This window comes from Lates calcarifer, linkage group LG7_2 (genome assembly GCF_001640805.2).
Source record: "Lates calcarifer isolate ASB-BC8 linkage group LG7_2, TLL_Latcal_v3, whole genome shotgun sequence".
Taxonomy (NCBI): Eukaryota; Metazoa; Chordata; class Actinopteri; family Centropomidae; genus Lates; species Lates calcarifer.
The window spans coordinates 13547312-13560466 of NC_066854.1; the positions used below are offsets into that span (position 1 = coordinate 13547312).

At 40.6% G+C, this 13155-nt stretch overlaps 1 protein-coding gene across 2 annotated transcripts in view; it reads left to right on the forward strand.

The window, feature by feature from the left end:
* The window catches only part of prkx (protein kinase X-linked), a 268673-nt gene that overhangs the window by 39687 nt on the left and 215831 nt on the right, over positions 1-13155 (forward strand). The gene's annotated exons all lie outside the window — the stretch shown is intronic.

A 13155-nucleotide genomic window follows, 5' to 3' on the forward strand; every position in this document is an offset into this window, starting at 1 on the left:
CATGGTGAACCAGGACTGTACAAATTTGTAACTGCCTAGGAAATTTCTGTGTATAGAACTATGTAATTTGATACTAATTTCATGGAAAATATGAGTGGCCTTTAAAGGTATAATACGTAACTGCTCTAAAACCAACCAGAACTCTGTTATATATTATAGTTGAGTTGTGTTCTTACATTATCACTCATTTTCAAACTGAGAGAAATCATTTTAATCCAGGTCACAGTCTGTTTCATTTGGTCACCTGTCAGTAGCAACAAATCCCTATTGAGCATGTGTCTGTGCTGTGGTTGCCAGAAACAGTAAAAATGACTTTTTATCCAGTTTTTTTTTATGCCTCACTGTTTTCATATATATTTTAGATCATGGTGGTTTTTAATTTAGATGAAGGATTTTTGTCATCAGACGCCTGGATCTGAAGTTATCACAGCTGAGCAAACATTAGCAGCACAAACACAGATTTTAATGTGAAGCTGCCTTACTCAGTTACTGGTTTACTAGTTTACTGGTTTTAATCACCTGGTCTGTTTGTATTGGTGTGTCCACCTGATGAATCCCTCTGTTTCAGCCCTGGTTTTGGTCTCCACCACCTCCTGAGGGGAATCTCTGTCTCTTTAGCTGCTAAATGTTTCACTACGTTCACCAAATGCTGTGCAGGACAGTGACTTTTTCAGAGGTTGATGACTATTGTTGCAATGAATTTCCCAAAACTTGTGAGGGAGTGTCTAGACTCCAGGAGGTCACTGCTTTTCTCCTCTTGTATGACTAAGAAGACACTTCATCACTGAATACCTTCCTAAGGAATGGTTTTGACCACAGAATTAATTTGAATGTGACAGAGGGGGGAATTCTGACTAAGCGGGAAGTGTTCATATATTAACCCTGATTCCTTAGAGACTGACTGTCTGTGCAGTGGAGACATAACAACTGTTCTCCAGAGCGCTGCAGTTCCTCTCTCTGCCATGCGGGGCTGCCAAAGTATGATGCTGCCCTTTGCTGCTTTGCTGTTCCACTGCTACTCTGATGCCCTGATGGTTCATATTAAGGCAGTCTGGTCATAATTAGGCCCACTGACAGAGGCAAGGTGATGGTGGTTTTTCTTTGGTTAACTGTCCCATGAGGAAAGACCCGGACGCAGCATTTCCCAGTCTTTACCATTTGTTTTTCAACAAAGTTGACATTATTCCTGATAGCTGGTAGCTGTCCCTTTAAATCTAGTCATGGTTCAATTCTTTTTCTTTTTTTCTTTTTTTCTTTTTTTGACTGTGGAGGAAATGAGCTTTAATTTGCTCCCTCTATCTCTGAACCCAAAGGTAGGGCTGGTGTTAATGTGCTGAACACAGTGTTTCATGGAGGGTTATTATGTTTACAGTGGAAAAGTGAGTCATGTTTAGTCTGGAGTCCCTACTAGCCTCACTCAAAGTGATGACAGTCAGGACTGTAGAAATGCACAGCTCTAATAGCCAGCTAATGAATGCCTTATGAAGTGCTTTCAAGGTGAATTTGGTGGAGTGGCGGCAGAGGCTGTGGGAGTACAGGGTTACTTCCCAGAAGGCCTCTGTGACAGGAAATGCTCCAAATAGGGAGGTAATAAGAATTCCTCATATCTAGTATCACCCACAAAACCCTGCATTTACTAAATCTGCAGCATTTACACCCAATCACCGTTTTGACTGACTGACTTACTTTATCTGTGTTTCCTGTTTGTTTGTAGCTCTGCTCAAAATTCAACTCATCTGGTCGATTCTTCTTTGAAAATATCCAGAACAGGAAGATGGAAGAAAGTGATTCATCGCCACGAATGTCATGCCTGCTTTATTCATGTCAAAGTGGTAACGTAGTGCAAATGAATTTAATCAACCAAATATGTCTATTGTCTCAATTATACGTCAATACGTTCATATGTCAATCCTTTCCATGTTGTTTGAGTTAAGATAAATTAGGTTTAGGCACAGAAACCACCTGGTTAAGGTTAAGGAAAGATCATTGTTTGGATTCAAATGTGAGGGTAAAAATGTGTGGTGCTCTCCTGCTGTTTGTGCAACTTAATTTTTTGACAACAAAGTTCCAGGCCATGCATCCAACACCCATCTCCTAATGATCCGAAAATCACCTTAAAAATTCAAAAGAAAGTCACGTAACATTTTAAACTGTCGGTAATATTCCCTTGTTCTCCTCGTCAGGGCTTGACATTAACATTTTTGCTCACCACCCACTGTGGTTAGTGGTTTTCCAGAGTTATTAGCCACTTAGCATTTTCACTAGCCATAAGTTTGTTGTTGGGAAGTTTTTATTCATTTCAACAGTTGACTTAATTTACAACCTGTTTTAGTGTAAATGACCACTGTAAAGACCCAAATCAAGACTATGTGAAACATATGACTAAAGTACTAGTAATCAAATATTCAGCTCTGATAACGTAAAGCTCCTTTAGCATGAAAACATGCAACTGAATAAGACCCACCCCCCCAAAAAAAGCTTATAAGTCTGAGCTAACTAACTGGATGATTTCTATAGAGTTGTCTCAACCTTTGGCTTTTTGCATCTGGTGTTTAATGTTAAAACTTATCGCACTAGGTTAGAATCAGACTTCTGACCTTAAGGTAGTGAAACGGCCGTCTGTTGACCTTAGGTTGACCTTATCTAACCAGCCAGATGACTTTAAGAAATTTTGTTGAGCCTTTAAATTCAGCGTTGGACTTCAAAGTCACTTGCACAAAGTAAGAATCGAACTCGTGACTTTGAATCAAAGCTGCTATCAATTAGCATTACCTAATCACTCAGATGGCTTTTAGAAATTTTATTGTGTCTCTGAATGTCTGTAAGCAGTGTTCGCCAATCAACTTTCTGACCTTAGGGTTACAAAGCAGTCGCCTATCAGCCTGAGCTAATGGGATGAAGGGTTCTTATGTTTTTCTTCAAGCCTTTGAGTTAAGTCTTTCATATGGGCAGTGGACTCTCTTGATATGGCATACTTGATACTTGGAAAAATAATGCCTATCTCCGGTTTAAGCCAGTTGGTCTCACCTTCTCCTTTGGCAGGGCCTGTGTGTTTCTCTCTCTGTGTTACCTTGTCGCTGGTAGTTTATCCACCTGGCCGGTCTCCGAGGCTCCATTCTTCCAACACCACCTTTTTGTTTGGTTGCCTTTGGTCTTGTTAGTTAAGTTTTTACACTGTCAACACCCTCTACTAATTGCTCCAACACACTGCCTAACACACCTCATTACATGAATGTTTTTTGGTTATCGTTATAGTAACAAACTTGTACATATGTCAGTTTAAAAACAGCGTCTCTCACTCCTTTGTCACGCCTCATGAGCAGGGTCATGACAGCACTAACAGAATAATGGCATTATAAGAATACATTGTGTTTTTAATGATTTTATATATAGCCAAGGGGCTGAATTCAATCAAGGGCGCTGCAGAGTCCTGAAAGGTTTCCAGTGTGGAAATAAACCCAAATTAGCAGTAATCATTCAGACAGTTAATATAAAAGCCAACCCTCTGACATACTCTGCAGTACCTTTAGCCCCAAGCCTAAAAAGTTAGGACATTCATGAAATTGAATCCAATTTATAGTTGGACACTGTTTTAGGTCTTGTAATGTTGTATTATTTAATCTTCACAATCTTCTGCAAAAAAACAAAAACATATGTTATATAGTTCCACACCACAACATTGCAATACTCAGCAGTGTGCATGTCAATATCCATATTCTAAATGCAAGTGCCAATCCCATCAGGTGAGGCTCCCATGTATGTATAGATGTATGGTTTCATTTCAATAAATGCTCAAGTAATCCAATATCTTATCAAATATTTTTACTTACTTTTACTTGTAATGAAGGGGGTTTTGCTGTATTAGTAGCTTACTTTTACTCAAGTGAATTCAATACTTCCTCCACCACTGCAGAGAACTTACTGTATAAGCCCAATTCAAAGTTTACATACATCATTTTCTGTCAGAGCTACGTCTGCCTTATCCAGCTTTATCCAAAGATCCTCTCTGATAACCAAGGATAACTGTAGGAGCCCAGTCTACAGACACCATGTTGTTTAAAGCACTAAAGCAGCCTAAGGAGAACAACGAACTGTAATTTAACACTTGTAGCAATAAGTTTGTGTTGCACCCACAAATCACACAGGAATCAGGATGAGCAGATGAGATGGTTTTAATCTGAAAGAATCAAAGCTCCTGCAAGTGTTGTACGTATCTGTAAAATCATAGATGGACATGTTGACCCCAAACAATTGAGTCAGACCAAAATATGGAAAATAAAAGAAAAAAGGTAGTAAGTAGCAAGTATATTCATTATCATACAACCCCACCTGCTAAATGCTGCCACATCATGGGGCCTCTTGCTGGTCCCTGGTGCGTAAAAATGGAAGTTTTAGTATCATACTGTCACAGACGCAATGGCTTTATTACTTTATTACTATGTTATCATGTAAAGCACCTTTGACTGTTTGGTTATAAGATGGTATTCAATTAAAAGTTGAATTCAGTACATATAAGTTATGTATTTTACACTGTATGTCAGTAGCACCTGTTCACATTTAAAACAAAACTCTGCTGATCTGAGTCCACTAAAGGTTGACAAAAACTACTTAATGATGTTCACCAACCCTTCATGTCTGTGATAAATGGTCCTCATTGGTTTCAACAATAAAAAAGAAAGAGAAGAGAAAGAGAGGGTAATTTGGTCTCTGTGGAGAAAAACTTATTTTTCTATGGGAACCGTCAGGCTGCCTCTAAAACCGCATCTGGACCATGAAAGCCAGAGTAATGAAACTCCTGTAGATGAGTTAGCAGCCCTTTACAGCGGAGCGACACTGTTGTGTATTGTCCTGTCTCAGCACACTGAAGTGATGTACTCAGACTATAAAGCATTGGCTCTGTTTGGAGGAAGAAAAAGAGGACAACACTGATTGGCTGACATTCTGACATTTAAGGCGGTATATACTATACCTATTAAACAATGAGACCTGGTTCACAGTTATATATTAAAGGTTGGGTACACCTGAATGCAGCAGTGTGTTGATGCAGAAGGGGAGTATGTTGAAGGAGAAAGACACTAAAAAATGTTTATGTTCAATAAAATTGCATTACAGCATTAGTCTCTTTAATGGCCATACCTCACACACAGTTAATCATCTGACCCTGTCTTGTAAGATCTCTTTAGTGTCATTGGCCCAGTGAAGCCCCACCCGGCCAAACAACAGGGTGCGCTTGTTTACATGCCCTGTGATATCGCTTTAATAACAAGTCTGTGCTTAGGTCGTGTCAGCAGCCGTCTCCTGGGATTCCTGTCATCACAACACCACACCCCTGCTGGGAAAGAGGTGACACCTCGACGTGCCACCCCACCCCACCCCACCCCACCCCAACCGGAGGTCCACCCACCCACCTGTCCTGCTGAGGTACAGCATAACTTGAAGTCTGCAGGCACACTTATAACCACTTGCTCTTCTCTGTGAAGGATTATTACAGCCACATGAAAAAGAAATCAGAAAGAAAAAAAGATTTTTTTTGGAAAAATGAATCTCTGAATTTGGAATTCTGATGGATACAAGTCCAAATCCAGAGAATAAAGGCAGAACTTTGACTGTTTAAGTTTGATCAATGCAGTGCGATTATACATCAAGCTTTTTTCCAGATTCTATCTTAGATTCCTGAATTTCTTTTCACCATGATATGGATTTTTGTCATAATTCTAATTTTGTCCCCACAATTCTGTTTTCTCTGAATGCCTGTCAGGTGCTTATTTGTTATCTTCATGAGCTTTCTTCAATAACAATTTCCTGCTTCAGTGGTCTAACTCCCCCCGTGAGTATCACTGATATCCAACTGTGACTGAGCCATATTGAATTTTAAAACATCAGTCAGGGAGTGCAAATTTAAAGTGATTCATTAAAGACAAACAGACATGTCCATTCACATGGTGGATGTACAGTGCTCTGCTGAGAGGAGGTTCTCAGTGCGGAGAAACATTGTGGGTCGTCCTGATGGATCTACTTTAATCTGCTGTAATTAGAAGGGACTAGCTGTTGGAACAAAGTGTGGTTCACTTTAATTACAGAGGCGGTAGAACCTGTCTCGGCATGGTCACTGACGCCCCGAGGTCACCACTGGTTAAACAATGCTGCAGGGGTGCCTGGGTACACTTAGACATAAAGTCAAACTCTATCTCTGTCAGCATGGCCATCTTTAACATGACCATCTCCTGTTGTTCCATTTGAACTGTTCTTTTTTCTTCAGGCTCAGCTCCCTTGTTATATAATGACTCTTCAGTAGTATACGTTGAAGACTTTTGCGTTACCTCTAACCCTAAGGCTAGCTGGGGCCAGGCTTTCTGTGCCACTCTGTTGACTTTCTTCATGTTGGAGTTGGAGCTAATAAATGTCGGACAACAGTTATCGAGGAGGAGACGGCGTACGACCTCTGAACTGAGGGAGGCAGAGGGAGGGGGAGTTCCCTGTGTTTGTCTGACCACTGAGAGACATGGACGAGCTGTTGAGGTCTGTGTCTCCACAACGTCTTGTTATATTTGTGAGGAGGTGTGTGTACATGGCTATGCTGTATCTGTATCAATTCAACACAGAAGGTACAGTACGCTAAGCTGCTTACAGAGACTTTTCCCCTTCAAGAAAGTAGACCCAGAACAGAGTTAGATTTAGGTTTAAGTTTACTGACAGCAGATTTATTTCCATCGTTTTCATAGTCCATCAACCTTTGTATGAGATGGAGACAGGATTTCATCATCTGACCTGAAGAAATATTATAAAATGAGTACCAGCCATACACAACTGAATCTCAACAACAGTCAACTAATGAAAAACAGAAATAAAATAATCATTCTTCTCAGGGACTCAATACACAATACAGAAAAGAATTCTCAGCCATTGAATTTATAAAGATTTCTGTGCTTTGGTATTGTGACTATGAGTTCATCTTTCATCAGCTTTTTTTAATGGATGTTTAAGAGTTTGAACTTTAAATTCTCTGAAATCATTTAAACTGTACTTAAAGCTATTTCATGACAAACTTAAATTAATTGTAATTAACTGAATGATATTGGTAGAAATATGACGGTTCAAACTTCTAAAACATTTTCTACCAAAACAATGTTTCCACTGTTAAAAATTGGCTCTTTGTTTTTGTAAATGTCATTTTTCACTCTCAGAGACAGGTGTCTCCAAACTACAACAATCTGCCACATAGAATTCCTCCAGGGGAAAGTTGCAAAAGAAGTTAATAATAAAAAATATTCTTTGATGTAGCTATAAATAAAATGTCTGTGAATCATAAGTCCTTCAAATCATGGTTAGATTTTTCCATTTCAACTCAGTATTCTTAATATGACAGGTCGGAGATTCTAAGAAACAGTTGTGTTTCTTTTGTGTGTCTTTTGTGTGCATGTCACACTGGAACTCCTTTCTGAGTAAATGGACACACATGACTGGTGCTTCCTATCCATCAGCCACAACAGCTCAACAGCTGGATGTGATTGAAGTTCTCTGCTCCGTCCCTAAGTCCTCTGGAGACAGAGGCACACACACAGTCTAGTTTTGCTGTCTCTCTCTGCCCATATCAAACCAGACCTCTAGAGCCCATTTTCAAGGCACCAGGCTTCCCTCACTGACCTCCAGTGTGCTTTGAATATTTGCCTGACATATTTCTGGAGCTTTGTTGTCCCTAGAAACATTTAATTTCATTGATGAATAGTCATATTAGCCCACACACACACACACACCCAGATACTACTTAGCTGTTGGGCCATGCTTGTTTGCACATTAAGCCCACTTAGCCTTGTGACCCATTGACATACAGAGTAAGTGTTTTTGCTGGTGCCCTGGTGCTCGGCGGACACTTTGGTGTCGAGCGCTATGTGAGATTCAGAGCTATTGAAAACATCTTCTTGGCAACGGGAAAGGAAACATTAAACCCAGGCTGATGGCTGTAAGACAAGAAAGAGGGAGAGATTCAGAGATTCATCATCCCACTGGCCAGGAACACATCCAAACACTTGGCCAGGCACAGGTCAATGAATCATCTTAACTCCTGACAATGTGCCTTCTTTACAAAAGTGCATATCTGTGTCCATGTTAGATACTGCAGAGGATCAGTTAGCCAAATTCAGTTACCACGTCACAAAGACTAGCTACCACACTACCAGGGAGTGTGTTGAGATTCTACTCTATCAGAGGGGCCAGGAAAGAAATGTATATCTCTGCCATTTCCGCATCTATCCCTTTATGAATCATGAATAAGTCATTCAGAGTGTGCAGACGCATCCCCAACCCGTTATCATGGAAATCTGGATGGATCAGAGTCTGCGGCCTGTTGGTGAACTGCACACTGATCTGTCATCACTGCTCTGTGTGTGTGTGTGTGTGTGTGTGTGTGTGCGTCATGACATGCAGACATACACGTGGCCCATCCTGTTTTTCTCTGTAGACCTTTGAAATGTGTGCAGGGACTATCAGAAGAGTGGACAGCTGTGTGCAGTATACATAAGTCCAGGCTGATTGATGAATGATTTTTTTTTGCTGCATTAGCTGCTGAGATGATGACGATATTAGTCAGTCAATGTCTGTGGACATAACTGTTGACACTGGATCATTCTGCAAAACCTCAGATTACATTCAATACTGATGTTCTCATGGCAACAATAGAATGACTAAAGGAATTTAAGGAGACATGCTGTGATAGATGCTGCTAACGTGTCCATTAAATATGAAGCTATAGCTTCTGTGTCAGGCACAGGAACTACTCAGAACTAAGAAATAGTCAGCCAAGTGATCTAACTGACTGGCTGGCTGTAGTTTCATATATATATATTTTTTTTTACCACGTGTTGTCAGGCCAAGTCTTATGACAAAAGGTTTTCTTGCCTTTTCTGGTGAGGCAGAAACCCTGGTATAATCTCCCCCTAGCTCTGTGTCTTCTGTGTGTCTCTGTAGTCTTGACGCCTCAAACGGTTTCAGCCGCACACTTTCTAACATATTCTCAGTGAAAGCATTCATGGTGTTGTAGTCATTCACACATAACAAGTTTGTGTGAATAGTTTGTGATAACTTTGTGACAGATCTGCATGTGTGGAGTTTCCCACCTGTAGCAGATGTTGGCATGTTTCTCATCTTCCTGCTCCTTTCTGTCTCCGTGTGTCTGTGATCATCTCTCCATATGCTCATCCAGCCTTCTCTGCTGTTCTGCTCACTATATGTCCATGTGTTTCAGTTTTGAAGATGCATCCACTTAACTCCTAGCACTCAGCGGCCTGCTGTCCCATCTGCCTCCTCACAAACATCCCATATCTTTCATAGTGCACTACCTGCATCATTTTTTTATGCAAGTGTGTTTTACCTGAGAGGAGGAGAGCCTTGAATCATATTTACTTTGTTTCATATATGTCTTGTATTTGGGGTTAGGGTTACCTTGAGTTCCCTTGTTTAAACCCCTTAACACAGATTGCATCAGTTTCTGCTCAGGTGTGACTCCCTCACCTCAGCCCTGTTGGTCCATTAGCAAAGAAAGACGACTGGGGAGCAGGGAAGTGATGCATACAGAAATCACAAATCGGCTAGGAAAGCATTAAATTGGCCTTAAGCAATCTCTGACTTTAATCGACCTCTATTAGCAACCAGCAGATATTGTTCACATTAACACAATGCCCATCTTCTACACAGCACTTAAGCAGCGGCCTATATCAAGATAAATTAAAGGTTTTTCACATTCGTAATCCCAAATATGCATAACGCCACCATTTAAACCATTTAACCACCATTTCAAATCCCTTGGGATATTTGAAATTCATACTCAAAAAGCTGAAAACAGGTCTGCTGTTTGTAGCTCTTGAGAGATACATGGTTCTCACAGGACAGTGACGCTATGCTTTGGAACTATTGATGTCAATCTTTTATCCCTGACAGGCTGTTAAAGTTTGATTTCTGTCACTGTCATCTTGGTGGAGAAAAAAAGGAATCCTTTTATCTGGTTTCAGCACGAGTTCACAAATCTAGTCATATTTAGTGATGACTATCATGATTCAGTGTGTAAGAAATACACAGAGAATCAAGGGACAGAGTCTTTAATACATAAAGACTGTGTTCATTTCCATCAAACTCCCTTTAGAAGGACAGTGTGTGACCTCTCTGATCCCCGTACGTTTCAGGGATGAAAGAGGCTTTTGCTGTGCCTGTCTGTAGAAATTTTGGTTGGTGGGTATTAAAACTATTGGATCTGAGCTACATGAGTATAAGAAGGGACTCAGACACACCAACTGCAGCCTGTATAAAATCTTTGCTTTAAATTCTGCAGGTTTGTGAATAACAGCTGACCTGACCTGACGCTTTGACAGACATCTCAGTCCTTAACTTCAAACCAGATTAACTGTTACTCTTCATTAGCTGCTATCATGAGTTTATTCACTAAATTGATGCATGCATCCTGAGAGTTCCCATCATCACTTCCATTATTACGTCTTACTGGCTCGTGTCCAATTTTTTATTGAAAGGCCAACACTGACAAACAGACACATCAATTTAACTCCATTGTTTCCTGCCCACAACAAGCGCTGCCTTTCACCAAACCCTCAATCCTTCACTCTAGCTATAATTGATCTAAACACAGGCTTTCAGAGTGCTCTTCAGCAGCTTTAAAGCAGCCAGTAGCTCTGCAACGTGTTTTTTTTTTGCTAACTCTGTGCAGTATGAGCTGTTCTGGATGGCTGAGCATTATTCTCTGGAGACGGATCCCTCTGTTGATGGAGACAAATGGGCCTGGCTGAATTCCCCATCCCCAGCTGAGGAAACAGAGTGGCTGGCTTGTGCCCAGGGGAGCGGACGCTGCCGAGAGGGAGACGCTCCAGGGAGAGGAGATTTGCCGAATGAGCGGAGATGACTTAGATTTGAAATTATGCTCCCTGATATTGATAGCTCCATGGGGACCATCAGGAGCAGGGATATCATTATAGAGTCTGGTTTATCTCTATAATCTGGCTCTACGTGACTGATGCTTTCAGGTCACAAGGGCAATTTCTCTATAACCTGAAGAGAAAATCCCTCTGTGAACCTTGTTGTCAAGTAATCAAGAGCAACTGGGATGAGATCTCTCAACAACGAAACAACCAAACATTACAGAATGCATGCAGCATCTTGTTCAAAAACAGGTGGCCACCAAACAGCCCTGCTCTCCCATGAAACTCTAGCTTGCACATCATTATTCCCATGCATAGCTTTCTCATGATCCAGCTGCCTTACTCATCTTTGTGCACTGGAAATGCCAGACAATGGAGTCATTTACAGCTGATCTGCTGTTCCCTTGAGTGTGGAAAGACCTCCCCTTATATAACAATCCACAGTAAATGTGTTAGATTTCAACTGACGCCAATATATATAGAAGCAGTTGATGACTAGTAGCCAAGTTAACAAGTTTAGAGACTAAAACTATTATTACTTATTGGTGACAGAAAATCCTTTGAAACAGCATTTAGACCATATTGGAAAACTTTACAGCCACACCAGCAGTCCACTTGACAGAAGTGCTCACATCGGCATGTTAAGTTCATTCAGAAGAAAAGGACACCATGTGTATTCCTGTAATAATGACACAGTGCACATTATTGCAGTAACTGTTGCTGTGCTAGCCAAATGGTTATTTTGTAGTACATGGACAGATATGACATAGTCAGGGGATTACCAAAGTCAGAGTTCACCCTCTGGGCACCTTACATATCTGTGCAAATGTCGTGTCAATTCATCCAGTATTTGTAGAGATATTTCAGTCCTAACTGGAGTGTCTGATCATTTTTTTTCTGGACTTATGAAATGAATTAAAACGCTGCTAAAATATGTATATATAACTGAAAGTGCATTATACTCATTAAGTCAGAATATAACGCAGTGCCAGGGATTATATATTCTCATGAATTCAGAGGCCTTCATTTTGAATTTATTATCTGCATACAGTAGTGCTTCAACAACATCTGGTTATGTATCACTGGTATTTCAAGAAATTAAGAGCAGCTTTGGAAAATATGCCCATCAAACTTCATCAAATCTATGTCAAATTTATTTCACATATGTTTTCATTTCCAAGTCATCCACTTGTATGACTGGGGTGTTACTGAGCCACTGTGGGTGATTGTTGGGCTCCAAGAGTGAGTTTTTCTAATGTTCTCAGGGGAGAAAAACTTAGCACACTGCCAGAAGCAGTAGAAACAGTAGCAATGATCCCATCAGTCATCATCAGTAATAACAATTGTAGGTTTAATGTATATTGCTTTAGTTTCAAATGTGAAATTCAAACTGGAATTATTATGAAAAGCAGCAAAGTGCTCCTAAAGGCATGGTCAGTTGGACAGGAAACCCCTTACATTCCTCTCCCTGGCCCATGTGTGTGTTAATTTATGTGTCAGCATCCTTATACGTGCCTGTTGGCATACGTATGTGTGTTTAATGTGTATGAACCCTTTTACATTCCTGTAATTAGTGTGTATGTTTAATGACAGCCAGGCTTCCCAACACCTGGCAGCCAGTCGCAGGGCTCAGGTCTGACCTGCTGCTCCTCTTGTCTCAGGTGGTTGTGTGTGTTAGCGGCTGCTTTGTAATGGCAAGCACAGCCATTCCTTTTTTTTTTTTTTTTTTTTTCTGCCCACCAGCCAGTCGACATGAGGCATCTGTAGGGTGTGAGCACAGCTGCAGCGCAGCAGGCAGGGGGAGGCTGTTTATTCTCTGAAGTGAGGCTGCAGGCCAGCAGAATACAAAACAGTGAGAAAGGATTGCCTTGAATTGAGCAACTGACCTAGAAACCTGTGACTGAGCACGCACAATTACACATATATGAGAAGAGAAAATAACTGCCAGCACCATCCATAAGACTACTGAGGGGCATTTAATGACTGTATGTGGCCATATTAAAGGATTATTCTACTTTAATACAGTTACATTTTTGCTATTGTAATACCATTTTGTGATAAAGCAGCATTTGTAACGTTTCTCAATAAGTGGTAACTTTATTAATTGCTAATATCTTTTACTCTCTCCTTATAGATGAGTTATAAGCTATTAATAGAACAGCTTTACAGTTGCTGAATTGTCTGGTTTTCATCCAGGACCCTGTAATGGACCACTTCTGATAGAATCTGAACTTAT